The sequence below is a fragment of the Protopterus annectens genome, chromosome 11.part0 (genome assembly GCF_019279795.1).
Source record: "Protopterus annectens isolate FY-2018-M chromosome 11.part0, PAN1.0, whole genome shotgun sequence".
Taxonomy (NCBI): Eukaryota; Metazoa; Chordata; order Ceratodontiformes; family Protopteridae; genus Protopterus; species Protopterus annectens.
The window spans coordinates 418,647,896-418,662,862 of record NC_056745.1 but is presented as its reverse complement, the minus strand read 5'-3'; positions in this window follow the sequence as shown (position 1 = coordinate 418,662,862).

Here is a 14,967-nt window from a genome sequence, read left to right as displayed (position 1 = left end):
TTCTGTTTCTCCTAAGTTTGTATTCAGAAACAGAAGGAACATCAAACTATTGCTGGAGAAACCAGCTTTTGATGTGGTTGGTCCACCTGTTACAAGAAAATGTGGTTGATGTAATCAGTGTCCATACATTTATACTACTGTTGAAGGGGTTTGGTCAACTAAGTTGAAACAGGTTAAAAACAGTAGTAGATTCAACCATGGTTCTGAGAGAGTTGTCTACCTTGCATTATGTGATTCCTGTACAGCTTTTTATACAGGCAAAACTGTCAACTCTCTCAACAAAAGGAAATACCAATATCTTTATAGCATTCGCAAGCTGGACAACAAAAGTGCTTTGGCTAGGCACTCTAGAAGTTGTCCAGGGTTCAGGCACTTCAAGTTCTTGATTTTGGAACAAGTCGAACTTGGAGTGTTCCCCAGGGATTGGATGACTTACTTACTGCAGTGAGAAATGTTCTGACAACTACACTTTGAGGCTAGCAATTTTCCTGGTCTAAACAAAAACATTTCAATTACTAGTGAATTGAAAAGGAGAACTAACATGTGTTGATTTACTTTATGATTTTTTGATGGGTCTGGCCTCCTTTTGAATTGCTTAGACTCCTATTTTTTACTGTCTGGTGTTTTTGTTTTCTTCATTGACTTTATTATTGATTTTTTCACATATTTTTTACTAATTAATAGTGATCAGGTGGTTAATAAGGGGTGTGTTAAGATCAGCTGTTAATTTGAGAATTTAACAATCAGGAAGTTTGCACTAGTGGTTCTGATGATGTCTAATAGGGACAAGAGCACTTAACCCTGTGCTACTTCATTTTACTTTGTTATATTTTATTAAAGTACTTTTTGACCGAGTACGTTTTTTGATTGTTTTGGATGTTTTTTATATATAAATAGTAAAAGAGTCATTAATGATCAAAAACAACAGACTGAAAACTAAAATGTTCACAATCCAGAATCGAATGGGCAACGTCTAACTGTGAGGCAACAACGCTACCGCAGCACCACCACCGCAGTCTCATATCCCATCTACTTAATTATCTTTATTTCAGTCCAGTAGTACCTCAGAATATGAGCAAATTATCATGAATGAAAAGCTGCACTTAATATAATTTAATGGGAATGAGACTTTAAATCGAGAATTAATTAGGCAAGTTTTTTTTTAACAGAGTGCAATAATTTCTTCCATGGTTTCATTTATGGTGACTGCTACCTCTAATATCTTAGCAAATGTTTGTTTTTTAACCCTGAATGATTGTTTTTCTGAAATATTCTAAACCATAATCTATGATGTGAAAACATTTGTACTTTCTGGGCTGTCTAATGTCAGGAAGTGGTGTCATTAAAATAGTGTGTTTATCTTTTGAGGTTAAATGTAACAAGTTAAACCTAATAATATGCAGTGTTTATATTTTAAATATAATCTTGTAATTTTGATAGTTGATAATATTTATGTTACATTTTGAAATATGATCATTACTTCAGAACTCCAGGGTGATACAGTTGCTGTTGTTTTTCTGATGCAAGACAAATTGCATTTTTTTCAGTGGGTGATTTCCAACTTACTTCCTGAAATTATCTTTCACTACCATCATTTATGAACATTGTTTCTGCTGTATTTATGAAGCAGCATTGTAAACATATTGCATTGAATTTTTAGGCTGAAAATGGTGAAAATTATCAATGTTTAAATATTTTATTAAGTTTAATAAATGAAGGCTGGTAAGTATGGCAGTTTACACAGTTTGCCTTAAATATCGTCATTGTCATCCTCCTCATCATCATCAATCCCCCCTTTCCCCATTATCTACATGGGGATGGGATCTCGTGTAAACTGTTGTCATCTCTCTCTGTATATTCAATGCCTTTTTTGATACTCATGCCTGACTGTCATAGGCCTTCTCTCACGCAATCCATCCACCTCTTTGCTGGACACCCTTGTTTCCTCTTGCCTCCTTCCTGTCTGTCAGAACTTTTCTCCACCAGATTGTCTTCTGCTTTTCTGCACATGTGCCCAAACCACTGTAATCTGTTCTCTTTGACCTTTTCTGCAATTGGAGCTACTTTGGCTTCTGCTCTTATGTTCTCATTTCTTCCTCTGTCCCACACTGTGCATCCTACTACCCATCTCAGGCACTTCCTCTCTCCATCACCTCTAACTTCCTCAACTGTTTTGCCTTTACTGCTAAGGTTTCCATACCAGACAGTAGTACAGGTTGCAACACTGTTTTATACACCTTACTTTACAGCTTATTTGGCATTCTTTTGTCATATACTACATCTGACACTCTGTGCCTGTTGACTGCAGCCCATCAGATTCTAGCTTTGATCTCCTCATTCAGACTTCCCTTTTCCTCACCCCCCCCAATACTTGAAGCTGTTAACTTGTTACACTATTTTCCATTAGGTCTCAGTTCTCATCTTCTTCTGAACTCCACCATTTGCTGCCATTGCAACTGTCTTATTTGTACTCAGTTTCACCCCATGTGCCTTCAGTTTTGCATTCCATTTTACTATCTTTTGCTGAATTTTTGCTCAGAGCCTTTGTTGATCTGCCCACTCTGATCTGTTTTCTAATGTATTCCATCACCAGTATAAACAGCAGTGGGCTCAGAGCTGAACCCTGGTGCACACACACTCCCATTGGGAACCCCTTTGTGAGACAGAACACTGTTCATACTTGAGTCATTGCGTCCTTGTACATAGCTTGCAGTAATTCTATCAGTGTTTCTGGGACTTTGAACTACCACAGGACTGCCCAAAACAGCTTTCTTGGGACCTTGTCATATGATTTCTCCAAGTCTAGGAATGCCCAGTTGGACTCTTTCTTCATCTCTAGTTTATTTTCAATTATCTGTCTCCCTGCAAATATCTTTACTTTTGTGCTGCACCCTGATCTGAATCTGAGCCACTCATTTCCCATCTTACTTTCTACTAGTCTGCATATTTATTTATCAATCACCCTCTCCAGAACTGTCATGCAATGAGATAGGAGTTTGATACCTCTGTATTACCCAAATTTGTGAATGTCCCCTTTGTTCTTGAACATTGGCACTAGTATGCTTATTCTGCAGTCATCTGGGATACGCCTTCCTCTCCACTCTGCTATGAGTACCCTCAGGAACTAATTCTCCCCTATCTCACCCAGCATTTTTTATCATATCTACTGTGACCTCATCTGAGCCTGCTTTCCCTGACTTCATTTTTCTTAGTGCTATTCTTACTTTTTCTATGGTGAGGTCCTCCTCTACATAGTGTAGGCTGTGTCTGGAGCAGTACAGCTTCTGTGAGATTTTCTTCATTCAGAAACTGCTGGAAGTACTCCTTCCATCCGTCTTTGATGTCCTGTGGGCTGGTGAGCAGGTTTTTGCTTTCATCCCTTATGAAGTGTGTCTTTACTTTCCAGAAGCTGGTAGAGTGCTTCCAGTACCTTGTTCTTTGCTATTGCAATTACTTTCTTAGCTTCTTTGTTAGCCAACCAGAAATCCTTCCTAGCCTAGTATGTCTTTTCTATCTCCCACTTTTTCCTGCACTCCTTCTTTTGGTGACTTCCTGGACGTCTGCATTTCACCACCAGCTTTCCTTATGTCCCTTATTTCTATAACTGAGTTGGCTGCATATCTGTTCTGTAGTCCTCAAACAAAGTGTTTTGCGGTGCAGCAGTTTGACTTAAAATATAAAATTTATTTTATTTTATTTTGAATTTGTAAACTGCACTGTTCCTACTGGACCTACTTCAGTTTCAGCCCCAGCTAAACACAAAGTATACATGACTTTATATAGAAAGTGAATGACAAAGTGTAATATATACATATATTATAACATAGTTGTCATGAGGATATAAACAGTAGATTCATGACATTATATACAGAGTGACTCACAAAACACAATATATACATGCAATCTGATGTTGTCAATTTTCATTCTGTCCTAACTGATGGGTTCGGTTCTGATCTCTGAGATCCAACTCAGCTGTTGCTAAAGCTTGTCTTTTGCTGGAAGAGGCAAACAAGATCTGAGGTAAGTGGTGTTGGTGCATCGTGGGTAAGGGAGAAGCTCGAGAGTGTTTGACTGTCATGAGCTTTAGCAATGGCCGAGTTGGATTTGAGGGATCGGATCCGAACCCATCAGTTGAGAAAGAATGAAAATGGACAACACAGATGGAACATTATGGTGAATACATAACTTCTTTTTATATATAGAGTGAAAATCAGAGATGGCATGCAAAAAGAATCTCATTGGAAAGCAGAGTCAGAGGAATGCATGTAGAGTGAAGAAAGGCAGGAATAAGTTAAGTTATATGAGGAGAGAGATAGCAATTGCATTTTCCTAGAGTCTTGAAATATGCTTTTATTTCTGATTGGAAAATGGGGTAACAGGAATTATTTTTAAGAAAAGAAGGGAAAGATTCTCACAGTTTGGGACCAAAGACTGAGAAAGCATGATCTATGCAGTGAAGCCTAATTTGGGGGGGTTTGGAGCAGTGAACATGAGTGGTTAAGATTTATAAGGTTTAATGTTGGTGCATTTCAGAGTAGTTTGGAGGCTAGTAAGAAAGGAAGCTGTTGTTTAAGTTAAGTAGAAAGTTAGCACTTTGTTTCACAGGTAGCCGTTTAGCTTTTTCAATGGTTTTGCAGTAATGTTCTTTTGTTGCTGAGAGAGTGATGTAGTTGCATATGGCATTTAAGATGGACTGAATGATGGATGCATTCCTTTTAGAGACTGCAGCAATTAGAGGGAGACAATATCCTGAGACATTAGGATACCTTGACGTATGCGATTTCTACATGGTCTGCATAGAAAAGCGGAGATCCTATTAGCCCAGAATAAGGCAGAGTTGTTTTTTTTTTGCGTGTGTAGTCCAGGTGGAGTTGGAAACTTAGGAAGTGTCCAACCAAATCCATAAGTATTTGAATGAAGTGATGTTTTTAATATCATTATTAAGACTATTTAAGGATTGTTAGAGATCTGGATATAGAAGTGAGCATTTGCATAGTGACAAAAGAATTATTTTGTTTTAGTGCATTAAGCACTAATTGTTTATCAATAATTGAATAAGAGCTTGAAATCACCCTGCAGTTCAAGTGCAAGAGAAGAAACAGAGTGGTTGGAGTGAAATAGGACCATGAAATCAGCATAAAGCAGGACAGGAAGATGGGTTAAGTCAAAGGTAAGTTGTTAATATAGATACAAAAGAGCAGAGGTGCAAGAATAGATTGTGATTCATTCATTCATTCATTCATTCATTCATTCTTCTCTTCAAAAATTCCACTGACTATGACTGGACAGGTTTCCATGAATATCACTGCTGTTTATTTTTGTATCCAGGTGAAAAACCAGATGTCTTATTCTGCTGAATATGGACAAGTATCATGAGCTAGTCACTACCTATCTTTCTTATCTCTGACTTTTTCCAATAAAATATGAAAAAAGAAAAAAAAACAGCTATCAAATGCACAAGGAAAGAAAGGAAAGAAGAAATGCAGTGATACTTCAGGAGAAAGTGTAATTTTATCTTTTTATAAATAATGCAGAAATTGCTGTACTGCACATTAAGCTCACTAATGTAATATGAAGCAATAGAAGCTACTAGAAATATAGTGTTGATCATTTAGAATCATGATAGAGTTAAAAGTGGGTCATTCCATCACTTGAGGGTATGTCCTAACTTTATGCTTGCTTTAATGACTGCAACTTTGTCATTTTTCTTTTTAAAACATGTAATCTAAGTATTCTATCATCATCATCATCATCTTCTTTCGGCTGTTCCCATTAGGGGTCGCCACAGCAGATCACTCTATAACAGGGGTGGGCAAACTTTTTGATTCGTGGGCCACATTGAGTTCTAACATTTGACAAAGGGGCCGGAACAGAAGCAGATAGATGGCGTGCTTTGAAAACATCACCTCATTGGGGGAAAAATACACATCTTGGGATATGGAGAAAACATGTGCTTTAATTTCCAATGAAAATGAAGAAAAGCATTACAATAAAATCTCTGACTTCGAAATGAGTCTTTAAACACTGAAAATCAAATAAATGACCATTTTATTTTAAAGCACTGAAAGTTCTGTTATCCTTCAGGATATCACCATCACTCTCCTCCTGTCTTTTTTTTCAAAAATGGTAGGAGATGTCCGCCGTGATAAACTGATTTTCTCAAATTTGTCTTTGGTCTCCGGGCACAAAATACCTGCTGTCTCTACCATACATTCTTTTAAAAACTCGCCCTCAGACAGTGGTTTGCTGGCCTTTGCTATTTTGAATGAAAGCATAAAACTGGCCTTGGTACTTGACTCTTGAATGGCAGTTTGACGGTGAAAAAAACTTTGCTGAGCCTTCAAATTAGCTGCCACCTTCTCAGCAGCAGCTTCCCGTTCTTTTGTTGAGAGCTTGCTAGCATAATTAGCGTGCTTTGTGGCAAAGTGACGGCTAATATTATACTCTTTAAAAACCGCCACAGTTTCTTGGCATATCAGGCAAACAGCAGATGATCGGTGTTCAGTGAAAAATATTTAGTTGTCCACTCCTTATTGAACACTCGACATTCTCTGTCCACTTTCCTTTTCTTGGGTCCGCTCATCTTCATAGAGGGGCGGTGGGTCAAAGGGTAAAGTGCAAACGTGGAGTAATAGGCCTACGCTTCACCTCAACAAAGCCAATATATCTAGAGTGCGCCATCTAGTGAGGAAACATCAGAATTGCAGGGGAAATAAAACATTAACAAGGTTAATTTATTAAATTTTTTCAAGTTTGGCGGGCCGAATCAAAACGTTTAACGGGCCGCATGTGGCCCCCGGGCCATAGTTTGCCCATGCCTGCTCTATAAAGTCATTTATTCTGAGTACATTCTGACTGTGTACAGTGGCTCTTCTCTGATACATGTGCCTGTATGTGCCATGCATGGTACCGTAGCTTTACAAAATCACTTTGATTGCCAGAATTGACAGTTTCACCATTTCATCTTTATCATATTCATATTTACCTGATTTTGTAAGACCGAATTATACATAACAAAGACTGAATTATTAGTTTTGGCACATATCAGTATGCTTATTTGAAATATATTGTATAACTTTTTGTTGATAGAGCAAATACATGTAATTTTTATGATATTAAAGAACTTCTGCTGTGCTACAGCAGACAATGGAATTGTTTACTTCCTCTGCATAACTGGCATTCATATCAGATGTGATAATAACCTGTATGTCCTTCCATAATGGATAGCAGCATAACAAAATATGCCTTTTTAAAGTTGTAACTGTTGAAAACCATTGCAGATAATTCTATTTAATTTTGGTACCATATCTGTATAACTTGCTAACTCCTGCCATTATTAACTCCAGATTATTGTGGCATTGGTTTGTGCACAGCAGTGTTTAACATGTTTTAATTTATGGATAATACTAAATATCATATTCTGCATCCTGCCATGTTACTCCAGTCTTGACAGAATTGGAGAATTTGAGTTTTTAGGCTGTGGCTGTCACAGATCTTCGGCTACATTGGTCAGCACTCATCTGTTCATTTCACTCTGTCCTTTGAATGGAGTTTGTTCTTCTGCAAGATAACTGGCCTAGAGCATGTAACTAAAACTATTCTGTAAGAGATTGACTATTAGTAGAGCAGTGACACAGTTTTCAGATGAAAACATTTATAAATATTTATGCCTGATATATATCTATCTGTCTCTCTATCTATCCATCCATCTATCTCTCTGTCTATAAGAGCTCAGTTAATCTATCACTTTTACTAACTCACTATGGTTTCCTATGTCAGTTGATACAAAACTGCACTCATGCTTTTGTTCTAAAGCAGTTATACTGTTAAAAATATAAGAATGTTAATTTCTGCATACCTACTCTTTTTTTACATTTGCCAAGTGCACTCATCTTAGTAGCTAGTTGATTGTTTTAATCAAAAGTCACATAACTTATTGAATTCCTCTTTTTTTTTAAAACGTAGCTGTTTTTTTTCCCTAGTTAAAAAAAAATGACCATAATATACATGTTCTTATCGGAACAATATATGGTTGTCTGTTGAAAACTTCAAACCAATGCATGTAGATATGCCATAAAATTATTGAATGCTGTTTTAAACCTTATAATTTGAACCATTTTCCATTACTGTTATTTGGCAATCAGTAATAGTAAACCATTTCACAATGTTGCTTAAATGAATGTTATTAGGTTTACCTAGTCCTAAATATTCATATTAAAATAATTTAATACCACAGTTAACTCCCTGTACTCTTCTATAATTCAAGCTTTATTGATTTACATGATTTATTCATGCCTTTTATTCAGATAAACCTTTCCTCAAGATGTTTTGTCATATTTCTTTGATTTTTTCCAGACCCCACTTTTTTTTCTGCCTATGCAGGGACTACAAGGTTTATACATAGTGTACTTTGCGCCTATTAAGCAATTATGCAAAGGGAGCATAATTTCATCATGCCTATATAACTTAGTACTAAACTTACTGTTTAATTTGTATATCTGCATTTTTCATGTGTGGATCATGAACCATCTACTTGTCGTTTATGATTCCTAAATCCTTATGTCTTGTTTCTTTATCTTTTATGTACCCTGTAATCATTACTGTTTTTGAAGTGATACTTCTTTAAGCATGGTAGTGCGAGTTCGGAGTGAAACGAAAAGTGAAGTGGAAGTGAGACAGCACCAGACAGTGGAGCTGTCACCAGAGCTATTGATAGCTTTTGTCTAGTTAACTTGTGACAAACACACACACACACACACACACACACACACACACACACACACACACACACACACACACACACACACACACACACATACTCAGTTTAACACTAAAATGTCCAGTACAAGAAAGTAGAACAAATACAGTGTATGTAAATGAAAACGAATATCATTTATCTTTACATATCAAATGCTTGATAATCCAGGCACTGAGCTTGCTTTATCAACTTAAGTAGAAAACACAAATATTTAAAAGTTTCTGATTTTCAGCCCTTTCCTCTAAAGCAGGAGTGTCCAACCCACGGCCCGCGGGCCGCATGCGGCCCCCAGAGCTCTTCCATGCGGCCCGCGACCCTTAAATTCAAATTTAACTTTTTTTCCGCGTGTTTTCACGTCCGCGTCCTTCAGCTATTTTGCGCATGCGCAAAATTACTTTTTTCACATTTTTTTTCTTGCCAGCATCTTTCAGCTGGTATGCGCATGCGTCAAAACACCGTTCGGTCGTTTTTTTTCATTTGCGGTGAAGGAAGGAGTGAGATCGCGACGAAGAAAGTGGATGTATTATTTATTTTACACACTGAGTACAACATCAATTCTACAGCAGTAAAAGGTAAGCTAAGCTATATAGACAGTATTAAAGTGATCTTAAATGGGTCAGAAATATTTCTGCAGCAAAACGTTGTTTGACTATAAGTGTCTTACTATCAGTGAAGCAGCCATTCTCTGGAAAGCTGAATGGAGTTTGCAGAATGTTGTCCTTGTTCTTTATCTTGAATATTATTCTTGTAAGAGTTTCAAAGTGCACTTTGCTACTATTTTTTTTCTTTAAATTGAAATGGAAGGGTAATAGCAGCCAAACGATATAAGTTGGGCTGAATGGGGTTTATTTACTGCTGAATGGAGTTTTCTACATAAGGTAGTTGGTTTACTATTATTTGCTGTGTTGACAGCAGAAATTTTCTGTATTTTTTTACAAATCCGGCTAATTACATGATGGCTCCTGAATCATTAACTATTAATTCTAGTGCCCATGGCCTTCCAAATTAATTGTTTTATTTTTTCCAAGAGAGCAGACTTGGTGGTGTTAGTTGTTTTTCCCTAAGATAGGTTACTTTGGTTGAAATAGTTGCTATTCTGTCTTTTTGTTCTATATATATTTGGTTGATTGTCATGAGATTTCTTCCTCTCTCCAGTGCTTAGTTTCTCTACCCAATGAATGATATTATATCATTTAATAGTCAAGGGTATCATTTGCCTTCTGAGCCTCCTCGTGGTAATTGGGAATAGTGCCCTGTATCTGGAATAATTGTTCTGTACAACAAGTAAGAATGTTGTTAGGGGATGACTAAATGTAAAAGAGTGTCCAGTTTGTGTTCTCACTTTAAGTAGGTTGCCCTCTTCACTTTCAGATACTGATCAACCATTAATGGGTGTGGGGGGAGGTGGTGGTTGTTCTGTTTTTAAAAACAGTTTTTTTTCCCATAGCTAGGCACCTGTGTTTTATGTTACTTATCTCCAGGTCTAGAATGGTGGTGTTTCAGGTTTATACTGGTTGACAGCATATAAGGTTCATAGGTTCATAGGTTGATACTAAGCTTTTGCAGGGTCTCAAACAGCATTAATATATAGAAGAGTATGAGGTCAGACTTCAAATTTAGCAAGTATTTTTACAGCTCACAGGTAGTATCAGTAAATGATAAAAGAAAGTGATTGTCATTAAGCATGAAGCATTTGTTACATGGCATCAGAGGCTGCATACGTTTAAGTCAGTCTAACCTGGAATCTGATATTGCAATCATGTAATAGTGGGAGGTAATAAAGTGATTTGAACTAGTCTCTCAAGGTGCACAGTAATAACTCAAACAGACATACTTGAGATAGTCATGATGCAGATAGGCAGGTGGGAATGGAACAAGTGTAAACCCGTGTATTCAGTGCTGCACTTTAAGTCATCCTGAAGCTTAGTGGTGATTTTGAGGTTGTTCACATATGATAAAATGATGCTTAAGCCATTTGCATCTGCATATTAGATAAGATGACTTTTCTGTAGTATTTTTGCATGTTAGTTAGATGTTGCCCGTTCGATTCTCAATTAGAGCGTCTTCCGTGTGGCGACATGCGTGAATGGGCATTCCTTCGTTGAAGGTTGTGCGTTAGGCCAGGCAAGCCAGCATGTAAAAATCTACTGCCAATCATTAGCGGAGTTCTGCTGTGGTGACCCCTAACCAGGAAAAGCCGAAAGACACAAACAAACATGAACACTGCAAACAGAATGCTCTCCATAGAGGTCCTTGGAGGAATTTATATTAAGATGATGGAAGACATGGACATCTTTAGGAAACCAGCAAAATCACAGGTATGATCTCATACAAATTGAAAGGTTCGTACCTGTTAATTTTTTTTTACAAATAAAACTTTGATGTTAAACTAAGATGTTAGATTTAACTGTTTTTTTCAATAATTGGAATGAGATATAGAATTTTAGGGCATATACCTGTGGTCTTTCGCTCTTTAGTTTAGGATGCGTCGTTAGAGACTCTTAGAGACTCCTTTTTTTTTTTTTTTTTTTTTTTTTTTGCTCTTCAATTTATGTGAGACCTTTTTTTTTTTGGTCCTCATTTGCCGTTTGCCCCCAGACCATTTGTGTTGACTCAATGCGGCCCTTGCAACTGAAAAGGTTGGACACCCCTGCTCTAAAGAGAATTTTAAGTTTAGTAAATTAATGACTATGCTCCAAACTGACCATTATAACTTATTTTCTTTTTCCACACAAGATGGTTCAACCATCATAAATAATGAGATATAAATGTTGAGAATTCATCCATCCACCCACACTTCAGCAGTGACAGTCATCAACAGCCAGTGACATATAGTTATCATTCCCAGAGTTGCTAAGTAATTAAAGCTACATGTGGAGCATTACTCTCAAAATAAATATTTAAACTATTACAATGCAAAGGCTAAATATTTAAACTATTAGAATGCAAAGGCATCCTACTCAAAAACACACACCAGTCAGTGAATAAATCAGCTACTTATAACTAGGGTCACGATTTCTAACTCCCCTCTTGACCAGACCAGAAGTTCTACCAAAAGAACCACTTGTTGCCTACATTTGTAGGGTACAGATCCTATTACTATATGTAAAACTCAGAGTTTCCCCGAACAGTAAATAGTTTCATTAACTTAATATTGTTCCCTTGACCACAATCACTGGTATTACATTCAGAAACAAAAAAAATGTATTAGTTGCTAGTTGCAGTTTTGATGTCAGATATTTCTTATGTTGTATTGCAAAACCTTTATCTTTGGATTGTCTTCACTGAGGGCATAATTGGCTTATCAGACTTACAGCTGTCATGTATATATCAGTTTCTTCACTAAAATGTAAGGTAAAGTCATTGCGTTGAAAGATGGTGGAATGCATGGCACACAAACTTTTTAAGTTGTAAATGCAGAATAGGGCATTCAAGCGTACTTGAGTTTATGGACTACAAGGTACTATATAATTTTATTAACTTGCAGTTAACTTTTAAGTGGGCTGTACAGTATATTGCTTTTTCTTTGTCATTAATAATGAGCTTCATTGTAATAAGTAGTGAATTTTTGATTCTCCTAGTCTCTGTAAACGAGAAAGTCAATTAACCAGTCATTATTCTGACATTGTACAAGAAAAGAGGTGTTATGTGTCCATATGGCTTTCCTTTTTATTAAACAAATAAATATAAATAGGTGTATCTTATGCATTGCATATGCTTTCAACACTTTCAAAGGTTATACCTATTTAACACAATAGATTTTAGACCAGTACTAGCACCATTAAAATGTGCACTTAGATAAAATTTGACATATAATTGCACCCCTAAAAATCAACAATTTTGGCAGCAAATGAATAAAATGTAGAGCCATGGTGTACTACAGTATTTAACCTGCAAGGTTAAAAATAAGAAACATTGCAGATGCAACAATCAGCACTAGCTGGCATGGATTTTTGAAGTGAAACTTCTTTCAGCACAGTAGTGCAAGTTTGGAGTGAAACAAAAAGTGAAATGCAAGTGAGACTACATTAGACGGTGGTGCTGTTCAGTGCCCGACAGTACGATAAATCCAGAGAGAAATAGGTGCAGCCTGTCTGAGGAGGACAAATATACAAGATCACTGTATGGATATTTCATAAAGCTGTGCACACACACACACACACACACACACACACACACACACACACACACACACACACACACACACACACACACTGCACATCATTAGGAGAAAGGGACTCTGTGTCATCCTCCAGGGCAGTCTACAAATAGGTAGCCAGTTTCTAACTTTAGCTGATTCTGAAGTATTTGCTTCAGTCTTCACTTGGGGAAAAACAAGTAAAGAATCTGGTGTGAGGAGGACAAATATACAGGATCACTGTATGGATATTTCACAAAGCCTTGCCCATATTTCACTGTGAGAATCCTGTATCAGACACACACACACACACACACACACACACACACACACACACACACACACACACACACACACCACACATCATTAAGAGAAAGGAACTCTGCGTCATCTTCCACACCAGTCTAAAAATAATTAGCCAGTTTCTAACTCTTGCTAATACTGAAGCATCAGCCTTCACCTGGGCAAAAACAACTACAGAATCAATTGCATTACATCACTCAAAACTAGAAAATGCAAGACAAATCACACTTCTTCTCACCTGCTAATTGAAGGAGGGGTCATCACTCTGTACAAAGCAGGTGTACTATAGTGATGACACTGCTGCCTCATGTCTACATGAGTATGTGTTTGTTTATGTGTGTACATGTGTGTGTGTATCTGCACACCCTTGTGAGTTGGAAGAATTTATTAAATACACAGCACACAAATACACATATACTTAAAAAATACAAAAACACACATGACGGGTTTGATGGTGTTTAGAAGCAGGTTACAATATTTTACAGCAAAAGCAGTGACATCGAGTTCTTGCAATAAGGACCTTGATGCATTGGGACCTTAAAAGTGCATCCAAATGTCTGCTGTGGTACTTGCTGGTAGCACTTTCAGTTCTTGAATACAGGTTTCACTTCTACCGCGGGTGGCCACCATGCACATTCTTTTTTTTTTAAACTTTGCACTAGTGTTATTTCAAGCTATTCATCTTACAGTTGTCTGCTGTATAATTCAATAATTCTTGATCGTAATAACTTCTGCCTACATTATTATTTAAGCTCCATCTTTACCATCATGTGCTTACTCGGTATGGCATTTATGGCTCCATTGTGGTTTTGAAAGCAGTGATTTTGTGGTATGACAGTCACCTGTTGCAGTTTAGTCTTTGGCTCCCCTTGGGGTTGATATGCATTCTGAGCTGGTTTATTGTATAAAGTAATGAAGCAGTGACAGTGGCAGTTTGCCTTTTAATACTGGAGCAGCTGTTGTGGGTGGGGGGGGGAGGAGGCAGTGCTATCAATACCAATTCACTTATTGCTACTAATAATATGGGCTGCAGCTGGTGCCATAAATATTGTCAGTACAGTCTGTTTGCATCTTAGATGTACCACCTAAGATAGTCAATGATTTGACCATGAGCTGCATATGATGCAGTCATGTATGGTAGTTAATGCACAAATGAGAAAAATGCTTTGTCAAGGGCAACACAAGCTTGAATGCTCATTATTTAGCCCTCCAACCAGATATCTTACATACAGGGGCATCTTTTTTGTCCAGAGCAGTTCTTGCCATTTTTAACCACAATGGCTTTACTTTTTCAAGAGGTGGACAGGTAATGCAGCCCAGTTTGTCTAACTGTTCTTAAGTTGTTTGTCTCCTTGCAGTGTAAGGAAGATGGGTCCTCCTTTGCAAATAAGACTGCTATGATAAGAAGATTTTCTCACTGGATTTGCCTAGAATGCTGCAGTGAGTCTAGCATGAACAGCCTATTTTACTGGGATGTTTGAACAGGATGACTTTGATAAGGTTGTGAATACAGTTTCATCTACACAATGAACATATTTTTCTGATCCTAATCTTACAAAGTATTGTCTCATATTGTGAGATCTGATCATTTTCTTGATTGCTTATTCATTGTTAAGGATAGAGATTTTCTTGTTATAGTGAAAGGAGCTTTCATAAGTCCCACCATCAAAAACAAATATGTACAAGGAATGCATTCCCTCGTAAAATGTCATGGTCTCTTGTTCTGGATGTAGACCTAAGCTTGATAATGAGATGCCCATCAGTTGAG